This window comes from Aplysia californica, unplaced genomic scaffold (genome assembly GCF_000002075.1).
Source record: "Aplysia californica isolate F4 #8 unplaced genomic scaffold, AplCal3.0 scaffold00009, whole genome shotgun sequence".
NCBI lineage: Eukaryota > Metazoa > Mollusca > Gastropoda > Aplysiida > Aplysiidae > Aplysia > Aplysia californica.
Window position 1 is genome coordinate 1,897,383 of NW_004797279.1, and position 12,560 is coordinate 1,909,942.

The window sequence follows — 12,560 nt, forward strand, 5'->3', positions numbered from 1 at the left end:
CACACAAACAGACACAAGCACACAAACACCCCCCCACACACACAGAAACAAACTCATGAGCTAACTCACAAATTCACACACCTATACAGGTGGGCAAAATGCACACACATACATACTCAAATTTTTCTTAAAACTCACTCTCAAGTACTCTCAAACACGCATAGACATATTATTATACAGACACTCACACACTCACTAAACAGTACACATGAAATTAAAATTACTTTCACAAACACACTAGCAAGCACATATAGACCAAGACATTGTGGGTATCCCCTCACCTTCGCCCCCAACCTGCACCCTTTGTTTTCCTTTCCTATAGGGAATATTTACATAAAGATGTAAGTATGTAGGAATGGGAACTCTTGCCTGTAACGTTCGCAGTTCTAAAGTCAAAAGCTATTACTCGTTCTTTCTCTTTGAAAGAAAAAAAAGAAATTGGATTTCTTTATAGAATCTGAATAGCATGGGCGTTGCTTTAGTACGTGAATAATAGCACCGTGTGACACGCACTGCATTTAATGTCCAAGATTTTTACTGTCCTTACTCAAGGGGATCGCCATTTTGCAGCCGCTGTCACTCGGAGCAGGAATGCATTCATCCCAGTTTTAGTAAGCTGGGTTAGGGGCTGTTTTGCCAGTTTGGCAAGTGGGGAAAAGTAGATACTTTGGCTGCTTACTGTCTTGAATATAGTTTTTTTTCTTTATGTATATTAATGCTAGAGAACATTCGTGCTTGTCCTGTCATTCTGTCTGGATCTGTTTTGGTCAGCTAAGCTTATAGTTTCGTTTTCTTTTGTTCCTTTGAAAGGGCACAGGGCTACATAAACGATAGTAAGTATTATTCTTATCGATTAGGCGTTTCTATGTGTGAGGCAGCGTGGTGAAATCAGGCGCTTGTCAAAATTATATCGATGAAACCAGCATATTTTCCTGCTCGTTTGGCAATTTTTAGCGAATTTCTATTTTTAGGCAAATCACTGTTTCGGCCCATTTAAAAACACATTTCTGTGTAGGTTTTACTGACAAAGGTTGCTTAAAGGCATTAAAAAAAGTAATTTTGCAGTTTCCAAGGACTCTCAAGCTTTGGATGTCACCTAACTTTGGCGGCAATTTCTCGCTAATTTTACTTCTGAAGTCAGGTACCCCCCCTCCCCCCAATCTCCTTTGATTGAACATATCTCATCTTCTATTTCAGACAGATGCTTTTATTTTTCATTGAAAGTTTGACAAATTAACAAGCTTTAAGATTATACCAATAACTCCATATGTGCAAAAATCGATGAGCGCCTGATTCCACCGTGTCGTGACACATTTAGCTATGGAACTTATTCTGTTCAGGTATAAACTCTTGATGGGGCTCTCGTGGTCTAGAAGTTACTGTGTTTGCCTCTCATTCAATATGCTCCGGGTTTGATTCCGGACAGCGACGGAAAATTTTCTTCTCTAAATTTTTTTTATCTTTTCACTTCCTTTCCTGCTTTCTAACAATGTTCCGTCGTCTGCTTTTGTCTTCACTTTCTGCCCCCACCCCCTCACCTCCTTTGCCCCCTTCTCTGAGCTCCTGACTCTTTCTGCAGCCTTTCTACTGTCACTTCTTGGCTCCTCCTTACTGCTGTCTTTCAACAACACCCCTGTGCAAGTTGAATACGTTAAAGATCCCTTGGTGGTCCAAAATCGATGAGAGTAGGCTTCGGCTGCCATCCGGGCCAAATTAAAAATTTCCTGCCAACTGAAAATTATGTTTAATGTGTCTCGCGCGCTCATATTATCTTATGCAGGTGCGAGCGCTGTAAAACACTTACCAAAAATATACACCCCCTAACCTCCCCCCCCCCTACAAAACTCTCAAGTGAACAGCAGATGGCACTGGTTTAAACCCCGACGGAGATTACGCATAATCTAGTCTTTCGGGGCAGTGGGACTCGCTATTTGGTCTATGGAATGAATTGTATAACATTGTAATCATGAAGCCTCAAACGTAAATAACATGCTTAATACTGAAAAAGGCTCTCCCGTGACTGTAGTTTACGAGTTGAACGAGTTATCTTAACGAGGTACGGTATTTATAGTTTGGAGGTTTCTAATGGTCCGTTAAAACCATACTATAGCAATTTTCTCATTTTATTCTCGGTGCTGCATGCACAGATTTGTTGATATTACCCTTGTCTGCATTTTTCATGTCACGTGCTGACTCTCTGTCATTGCACACTACTTTTTCAATTTATCGCTAGTGAAGCTCTTCTCGTCATGTTTTGTTTTTGCGTAATCAAACTCTATTTTTAACTGGGTTTGGGGAGCCTAATTGGTATTTCACTTCCTATTATGGACACAATTTGGGTATTTAGTCCTACATCTTGATTTTGTTTAAGTAAGAGTTTTACGGTACTTGCAACACAAATAGGTCATATCATACGTGCCGAAGGTCAGAGGTATTACTAGAGAGTAACGTACAAGGACAAAAGGAGGAGAGATAAGGACAAGGAAAGAAAGGAACCAACCACACCAGAACGATTGCCAACCATCCACCTACTTCTAGATTTCACAAAGAATAAGAAAACTAAATTTAACCTCTTACAAGCAAAATCAAGCCACATGCAGGAAAGACAGTAGAACCATTCCTAAATGAATAGAACCATCTGCAGGAATCGCTTGAGTATAGACTTATTGGGATAGCAGAAATATATAAATTATTGTTTTGGTCGCAAACGGATAACAATATCTCAAATGTCCGTAACGTAGACGGTACCGAAAACTGTTTGTAAGGACCTCTTTGTAAGAGTAATTATGTATCTACAGGTCGCACATGGGTATGATTCTGAGTAGTTTCATACTCCATTGACGGTTAAATTAATTGTCTATTTCACTGGTCTTAGCCTATTGAAAATAATTTTAATGTGGAAGGCGCAGAGGCTGCATACAGAAAAGTTATTTTGGCTTTTAAAAGTTACGACTTGTTGCCACCATAAAATGGCTTCAACTGGAAACAGCAGATTATAACAGATTATAGCACGAACGATTAACTGGCCCTTATACATTTGACGCAATTTTGAATTATACGAGATCAAAGTATACTCAAAGCTAAATCTGTAAAGATTGAGATATCCTCCTGTTCATAAGAAACTAAAATACAGCTGGTGAAATTTCTACTCTTAGGTTTTGAAGTTAGCAACGTATTCTGGGAGTGTTGTCTTACCCTATTATACAATATAACGGCGTATATTTCAGGCCACAGTATGTATTCTTCTCTGCTGAGAGTCTTGTCACTGCTTGCAGTATGTCATGACACCGCTGGAGAGATCCTGTGGAAAGAGGACCCCCTTGTGGTTAGTTCCCCAGTGTTGTTGGACACGGCAGCTGCCAACGTTCCCCACTATGAGCCTCCAGGGACACCCTGGACAGAAAACAACAAGAGACCAGTGTGGGTAGCAGAGCGTACCCCTGACTTCTATCATCACGTCCCGACTGTTCCCGAGGTGAAACGACCCGTGTCTGTACCAGTAGAAAGTAAAGACACACGGAACAAAGAAACATTCGTTGATAGAGTCCTGCTCAGTTCGTCCCACACTTTGCCAGCAGCTACCTTAACTTCGAAAGGTAAAGCTAAGACAATCATTCAAAATGGCACACCCCTTTCAGTTAGTGCACCAGACAACAGCATTGTGGGTAGTACTTTGCCACAGGGCCAGTATCCACAGTACCAAGAAGTCTTCACAGAAACTCGCTCCTTCGTAGACGCTGTTGCAAACTCCTTAGATAGTACAAAACAACGATTTCCAGTTTACCTTTCAGAAAGCGGCGCCTTTCCTTTTTCACCTGATACCAATCAGGATCCATCAACCGGTGTTGCAGCTTCAACCTTACAAAATGTTCAGTTTGTATACCCGACACTTCAAGATATAGAATTCAGCGTCTCAAGCGTACAGACGTCACCCCAGGCTCGTCCTGTGGTTGAACAGCAGGATATAAAAGCTCTGAACAGGGACTTCCCACATGTAGAAACAGGACGATTCCCACAAACGGCAGAGAAAGATTTAGCCGTAATATCGAGTGTGCATATCGATGGGGGTGGCGTTTTGCCCAGTGACGTCAGCAAAAAGCCGCCCTCACTTCTGCAACTTCTCACGCAAGAACAGAACAAGGTAGCGACAGCAGAACAGATATATCTCGGGACTGACCACATAACTAAAAATGTTGCACACATAGATGACCACTATTTTCCCCATGACTGGAAGAATGTTTTGGATTACAGTGAGTACAAAGCGTACATGATGCCATAGTATTTGCCCCGGCTTTCCACGTCTTTCCAATTGTTCATTTTCCAGAGAGTATATATTATAAATGTAAGGGCTAAACTGCTCTTTAACATGTTATCATGAAATGTTATACAACCGACTCTGTGTCCGCCTTCTAGTTATTCAGCAATCAACTTTCTATAGGCAGATTGTGGTTGTCACTTTCAATAAGAAGCCTGTCCCACTCTTCTTGTCTTTACTTTCTAGTTTCTCCATTTTTGATATGCTGTCCTTTGCAGCTCCGCAGGTTGCACACTTGATTTATCTAGATGAAGTTTGAAACTCGAACCTGAGTCAAGTAAAAATTATTTTACCTTCCTTCCAAAGCATTTCACTTTTACCACGGTGTCCTAACACTACCAGGCTTTTTCCTGGGGGAAAGTGTGTGTGTGTGTGTGTGTGTGTGTGTGTGTGTGTGTGTGTGTGTGTGTGTGTGTGTGTGTGTGTGTGTGTGTGTGTGTGTGTGTAGTTCTACTTCACGCCAGCAGGAAGCACAAGTGGAACAACTTCTATATATATCAATGCCCACATGTAGTCGGTATTCAGTATGGTCTACACTCCATCATCATCATCATCATCATCATCATCATCATCATCATCATCATCATCATCATCATCATCATCATCATCATCATCATCATCATCATCATCATTCTTTCTCACCTATTACCGGAAAACAGACCACTAATAAGAGCTTTCCTTGCACTTCTGTCCGGAGCTATATCCCCTCCCCCCTCTGTCCAGTTATATCCCATCTCTTTAAGGTTGGTATCTACATGTATGTCTCTCTTCCGTGTGCTTGTAGGCTTTCCTTTTTTTCTCTTTCCTTGTGGGTTGCATCTGCAGGCTTTGTGGGTAATGTTTGTTTTCGGTTTTCTCAAAGTATGTCCAATCCACTTCATTTTCTTCTTTCTAATTTCTAGATCTATTTTCTGTTGATGTGTTTGTTCCCATAGTTGTTAATTTCTTATGGCATCGGGTCAATAAATAAATGTTTAGTACAGTAAATTTCTTAAGCAGCTGTTGATAAATGTCTGTAGCTTTTAAAAAAGCTTGTTTTGTAAGTTTTCGTGTTTCTGATCTACAGAGACGTACACGTTTGACACTGGTATGAACATTCTTGTACTGGCATCTGTTTCTATAATTCCTTACTTCCATACGTTTCTAAGTTGTTTGAAAGCGCCTCTTGCCTCTCCTATCCTTGCCTATTTATATCTGGATCTGTTCCACCAACGCTGTCTGTGATGCTACCCAAGTAAGTGAAAAACAAAGTTTACCCTATATTACTGAAAATTGTATTAATTACGTTCAATCCTCATAGTTAGACAAGCAAATAATTCTAGCAAGCCAGTTTTTGGCACTTCCATGACAAAATTGTATCAAGTTAAACATCTACTAATTCATCAAACCACCACCACTCCATTTGTTTTATTGTGACTGTTTTACAGTACTATAGGTCGTTTTGTAGGCCCGAGCCATTTGAGACTAGTTAGACGTTAAAATTCCACACAAAGAACAAACGGAAAAAGAACAACAACAGCACAATAACAAAAAACCAAACAAAGCAAAATAACAACTACAACAGCAACAAAAGAAAACAAAACAACAAACTAAATGAACACAGTCCCAAAGAAATGATTGCACTCCACTGGGAACACAATAAACAATAAAACAAGGTTAACGTTGGTTCTTTTCGCTCATAGCCCGTTGTCGAGAGGAATTTTACTTCACCTACGATAACGACTTCTCGGGACCGGTTTGGCAAGGTGTGAAAGGCGAAGTGACGGTGTCCGACGGCTGCGCGGTGTTCACCGGCAGAGGGAGCCTCATCCTGCCTCTGTTCGCCTGCAATGACCTTTTACCTCGCTACTCCATGCGCTTTACCATCAGGCCTGACCAGTCCGCCCAGCATGAGATGGCTGTCCTGGGTAACAGGTCAGTGCGCCACGAGGGAAATTCGAATTCGATCTTAGTATATATAATTACTGAGGAATGTAGGACTAACATGATCTAAACAATTAATTACTAACCAGTTGTTGTAACCATCTCCAGCTGGGGCTATGGCAACACTTAGATGTGTAATTTACAAATAAGCGTTATAAGAATGAAGTAACATATTAATTCATTAATTAATGTATTTATTAATTAATTAATTTATATATGTAAAACACTCTCCTGTGTGTTTACTATAAATCTAACAGCTAATTTCAAAATCCAAAATTCTGCACATTTTGTTGTTATTTCTAAACAGAAAAGCTCCAGATAATAGAATTGGCCACGGCGCTCATATGACCTTATATACAGTTGCAAACGCCGTAAAACCTCTACTAAAACAAGAATTTGCCATGGTAAAAAAAAGTATTATTATTATTATTATTATTATTATTATTATTATTATTATTATTATTATTATTGTTATTACGGAAACAGCAGCAACTACGACAAAAATAGCAGAAAATATAGAAACAACATCTAACAATCAACAATAGAAAAAAAATACGGATAACATCTGCAGAATCAAAATAAACAACAAGATCAGTTTAAACAAGCACAATAGCAGACCTAAATCATCATTGTTACACAGTTGAAAACAATCATATTATTATGGAGACATACATTTGGTTTAGATAATCTAGACAATTCTATGGCATTACAGTCGACTCCGTTTGTGTTGAACTCGCTTGAGTCAATCTTCGGTAAAGTTGATCTTTTTCTCCGGTCCCAGCACCTCATCTTCTTTTAAGATCCCAACGGTTAACTTGATCTTCGGATGAGTTGATCTTTTTTTCCACCCCTCCCCCCTCCGACGACATCAGCTTATTCATAGTAGACCGTAGAAAAACGGTTTAGTTCAACGTTTAGCTCATTCGGGTTACTTTATTTAGAACATTAGAAACACTACTAGAAATAACAACACTATAATAGCTCACTTAGTTAATGGGTCGTTATAGTGCATACGAAAAATGGTGTGCAGGGAAGAAGTGATAAAATAAAATGTTGTTAAAAGTAATTGAGAAAATGAATTATTATTTTTATTGTTTACCATTATTATCATTTATTGTTCATTTTATGAGCATACCGACAGTGCTGTAAATCAAAGGGAGGAGGGACTAGTGAATCATCATCACTGTCATCATCACCTCCACATCATCATCATCACCTTTAACAACAAAAGCAACAAGAACAGAAAAACAAACAAACAAAAACCAGCACAAAATACAGAGCTGGGACAGTGTATACTTACAAGCCATAAAAGGTATATTAATCTTGCCCTCAGCCTGCAATGTTTCAATGTTTTGGTGTGTTTTTTTTTGTCCACCATAAGTCTGGACCCCAACACCGCGAGCTTCCTGGTGAGCGTGTCACCCAACACTCTCAAACTCATACTCAGACCGAGGCCTGGTGGGGAGTTCCCCCTTGACTTCACCAATGGCTGCTTTGCTCCGTGGACACACGATATCACCCAAGCTCACTGGCTCTCCTCAACGTTTCCGCTTCCTGTGCCCGGAAGTCAAACCCACGACGCCGGTATCGTAGTGCTGTTTGTTCCACTGCAGGTATTGTTTCCGTCTCGACCGCTCTCTTTTACCAACCCCTCCTGCCCCCCCCCCAAACCTCCCACCCCATCCCCTTCCCCCTACCTCCCTTTGAAATTAGGTTTGCTTGTCTTAGTTCTCAAATGCCCCCCTGTCCACTTCCGACATGGTCGTCGCGTCTGTATTCAAAATGTCTCAAAGTCTTTCATTTCTCACCTTTTCTCCATTTTTAATCCAGTCTCTGTCTGTCACTGAATGAAATATCTACTGTTCCCTGTATCCGAATATTTTTTCCCTGACGAGCTATACCATTTGTATTCTCGAATGTCTTCTTTGTTATTCATCCCGTCCACCCCTTCCTCTTTTTAAAAATCTTTCTGCTTAATTAATTCGTTCTCTGCCTCTCAGACACTGAGCAATAAAGTCCATTTAACGATCATCCCCGACTTTCTGCGGCGGTTCAGTATCCCACTGTCTTCCTTTCTCTTCCTTCTCTCTGTCTGAGTCAGTGCACACTAGTTTTCACTGCCTCCTATTACTGCATCTCTCTCCTCCAACGACACACACCTCCCCTCGTTTATCTCCTCCTCGGCCAGTAAATTAATTTACTTGGGTTTTTGTAATGGATTAAGGCGAATTGTATCGACTCGTCTGTACGTTTGCGAGTTAAATCGATCTGTGCTTCTGGCAACAGTGGATACTGTTGAAGTAGTAACAAACATTACCAAAAAAAATACCGGTAAGCGGAAAGGTGATCTGTTTCCAGTACGACGTAGGTGGGCTGAAGTGTAAAATCAACACAAAATTCAGAGAGCAGCCCGTCTGTCAGTCTTGCGAATGCGAGTGTAATAACTGTGTGTGTGTGTGTGTGTGTGTGTGTGTGTGTGTGTGTGTGTGTGTGTACCATCTGAGCTACCGTTGCACCCTGAGACACCGAGAGAGAGAGAGAGAGAGAGAGAGAGAGAGAGAGAGAGAGAGAGAGAGAGAGAGAGAGAGAGAGAGAGAGAGAGAGAGAGAGAGAGAAAGAGAAAGATATATATATATATATATATATATATATATATATATATATATATATATATAGAGAGAGAGAGAGAGAGAGAGAGAGAGAGAGAGAGAGATGGGGATTTCTTGAAAGTAGTCCCATCTTTTCACTTGAACTCGCGACTCCTTGCCAATCATAATCTATGTCATTGCAAAATGCTTTGATGTAAACGACACCACAACATGAAGCAATTCACCCACCCATACCCAGCAATTGTGAAATGCCACCGCCTTCGGTCTCAATACACCCCCCCCCCCTTTCAAAGGGCTGTCGTTACAATAGCCAATCAGGAGGAGCTTTGTAGTAAATCATGGTCGATAGGGCGGGATTTAACGTATACCTCTGCAGAACGACGAGTAGATCTAAGTTGTCACCAAAATCTTTTTCTACGTACGATTTTTCTTCCTTTCAGCCTGGTGACAGCATCATCACCGTCATTCAGGAGGACGGGCACATTTTCCTGAGCGCTAACCACCATACCGCTTACGGTATGTTCAGCTGTTCGTTAGAAGATTCGTAGTTTTATTAAAACGATAATGGAGGCGATCATGATGATTACGGTGATGATGATGATGGTGACAATGGTGATGATGATAATGGTGATGATGATGGTGATGACGATGATAACGATGACGACGAATGGCGATAACAATAGCGACCATAATTATCATAACAACAATAACAACAATTTTGATAACAATTGTAGAACAGGAAGGATAGTACGATAATGGTTATACTACTACTACTACTACTACTACTACTACTACTACTACTACTACTACTACTACTACTACTACTATTACTACTACTACTACTACTACTACCATTTGGGGGCTCTCGTGGTATAAAGGTTAAGGTGTTTGCCTTTCATCCAATAGGTCCCGGGTTCGAAACCTTACAGCGACGGACATTTTTCTTCTCTAAAATTTTCTCTTGTCACCTCATTTCTTGCTCTCGAACCATGTTCTATCGTTTTCTTTCATCTCAAATTTCTGCCCTCACCCCCTCCCCCATTTGCCCTCTTCTCTGGGCTCCGGACTCTTTTTGCATCTACTCTACTGCTACTTCTTGGCTCCGTCTTTCAGCCGCACCCCTGCTCTTAGGTTAGGTAAGATCTAACACCTTTGCATTCTCAGAGAAGGGCGAAAAATCTCCGAGGCCCCGTGTGCAAGTTGCACACGTTAAAGATCCCTTGGTGTTCCAAAAGCAATAAGAGTAGACTTCGGCCACCACCCAGGCAAAATTCTAAATTAATTCCTGCCAAACTGAAACTGTTTAATGTGTCTCGCATGCTCATATGACCTTATGCAGTTACGAGAGACGCAAGATACTTACCGAAAAGGTTTTTCCCACTACTAGAAATAATAATATTAACAATTATAATACTAATGATAATAGATGATAATAGTTATATCAATAATAGTTTAGAAATGATAATAATAATAATGGTGATGAAAATGGTACTGGGGATATTATGAGCAATTAATAACAATAATCATAATAATATAAATAAATGAGAGATCGAATTAGTATGGGTGTACGTAGGTTTGTAGGTGCGTGCTTGATTAGATCTGTGTTATCATGCACGCAGTGTTATGCCTAATATTATGTTTTACGCCTTAAAAGCTGTAAGAAGGTTCTGCCAGTTTCTTTTCCATTAAATATTGCACGAGGTTAACGTATCTCGTTCATTATTATTAATATCATTCTCTTACCTTCTGTCCAGCTCGTGGCAACTTACCAACCTTGACAGAGGAGCCGTTGTACATAGGAGCAGGAGCTGACCCGTCTACCCACAGAATCCTGCCACTGTACCAAGGGCTCTTTGATTCTGTAAGTATCTGTCTGTCTATCTCTTAGAATCCCATTGCTGTAAAATGTTGTGTGTGATCCTATGAAGTGTTAAAGCATGGCCTCCTAACAAAATTTAGGAAAAGTGTGATTTTGCATATTTTTAGTTTGGTTTGTAACGTTACTTTATTTTCCTGAATTTCACCTGAAGGAAGGCTTATTTTCTCCATGTTCATTTTGCCGAGTGTCATTATGTAAGTAAGTAAGTGAGTGTTTATTCAGTGCTTAAGGTACACTACGGCAGTAGCCAACAGCCAGAAAAAGTCGATTTTGGTATCTATAACCGATTTTTCGATTTTGGACTATTTTAGTAGAGCAACATTTGCTTTATAAATTGGAAATATTTTCAAGTGTCTAAAACATCTATAAGGTGCTCACATATACCAGGTTTTTGAAAATTTTGGTGAAATAGACCAGTATGAATTGGATTTTTTTATCAGTTTTCTCTATGATTTTCTTAACGGGGTGGGTCACCTATGCAGGGATATTTCTGAAAGTTCATGTCACAGCTCAATCTCACTTTGCATGAAAGTTTCTAGATAATATGTTTGCAACGTACTAAAAGATTATTGTGATATTGCAAATAGTTTTCTGTTAGTGTAAAAAAGATTGACAGTATCAGTCTGATTTATGATCATTTTTTTGTCCGAGTATCGTATATGACACTAGAAGGGCAGTTACAAGAAATGTATGAGACTAAGGAAAGTAAATCGTTAGTACGTTGCAGGTTGTATATACAGAAACACTGTGTGAAAATATCCAGGCTGTATCAATTCAATCTTTTTCAGAATCCCTGCATAGAATTTGCGCGAATTCTGGTCTGTCGAACCCATTGCATTTAAAGAATTCAGACAATTGACAGTGAAATCATATTGGGGCAGTGTGTTTCTGTTCATCATCATCCGGTGCCTTGCCAACTGGCGTGGGCGATCATGGACCTCCACTTCCATCTGTCTTTCGAAGCAGCAATGGTGTCTGTTGTTCTTGCTGCTCCCAGCCATGTTGTCATCTTGTCCAGTATCTTTTCCCTCTGTCTGCCTCTACCTCTCTTTCCATCAAACTTTCCTGTTGTTACAATGTTCTCTAATGCTTCTTTCCGCATTGTGTGTTTCTGTTACTTGACCCATATTGGTTATTAGGAATCCCAGTATACTTAATTTAGAGCCCAAACAAAAATGTTTACTTCAGCTGTACCTAGTGCTCACATCACATAAAACACTTATTAAAAATTTAAAAAGTTTCCATTATGAAATAGCACAGGTTGTACACATGCCTCTCCTCATGGGTCAATCATTGCGTATTTGTATTACTGCGTCAGGCTGGGGAATTAACTTTTTTTTAATTGGCAAAATTGAACAATAAAAATGAATAAAAATCAGTGAAATTCATCTTCTGTTTTTACTTATGTATTTTGTAAGTGTCTTACGGCGCTCACAACAGCATAAGCGCAGGACATATTAAGCATTTTCAGTTTGGTAGGAATTAATTTTGAATTTTACCTGGATGACGGTTGAAGCCTACTCTTTTCGATTTTAAGACTGAATTCAACTTCAGTTTCATGAGAGCTACACGTCTCATATAAAGGTGAACTTATTAAATTCCACCGATAAAGATTGTTATTTATTGAAAGGCTATGGGTAAAAAAACAACAACTTGATCACTTAACACAGCTGCAATTATTTACCTAGCGGACGGAGCTGGATGAAACTCTGAACACAACATCGGCACAGACACATTTAAATTATAAATGTAGAAAACCAAAGAGTCTACATAACAAGAGGGGCCACTTCTCTCTTTGAGCTAATAAAAAAAGTGTCCTCAAAATTTGGTGGCG

At 39.8% G+C, this 12,560-nt stretch overlaps 1 long non-coding RNA gene across 1 annotated transcript; it reads left to right on the plus strand.

Moving 5' to 3' along the window:
- The first annotated feature begins 7,632 nt into the window (after nt 1-7,632).
- Nucleotides 7,633-10,681, plus strand: LOC106011850. Its single transcript, XR_004858582.1, has 3 exons — nt 7,633-7,851; nt 9,288-9,363; nt 10,602-10,681. It is a non-coding gene; the product is annotated as an uncharacterized LOC106011850 (long non-coding RNA).
- The last annotated feature ends 1,879 nt before the right edge of the window (nt 10,682-12,560 follow it).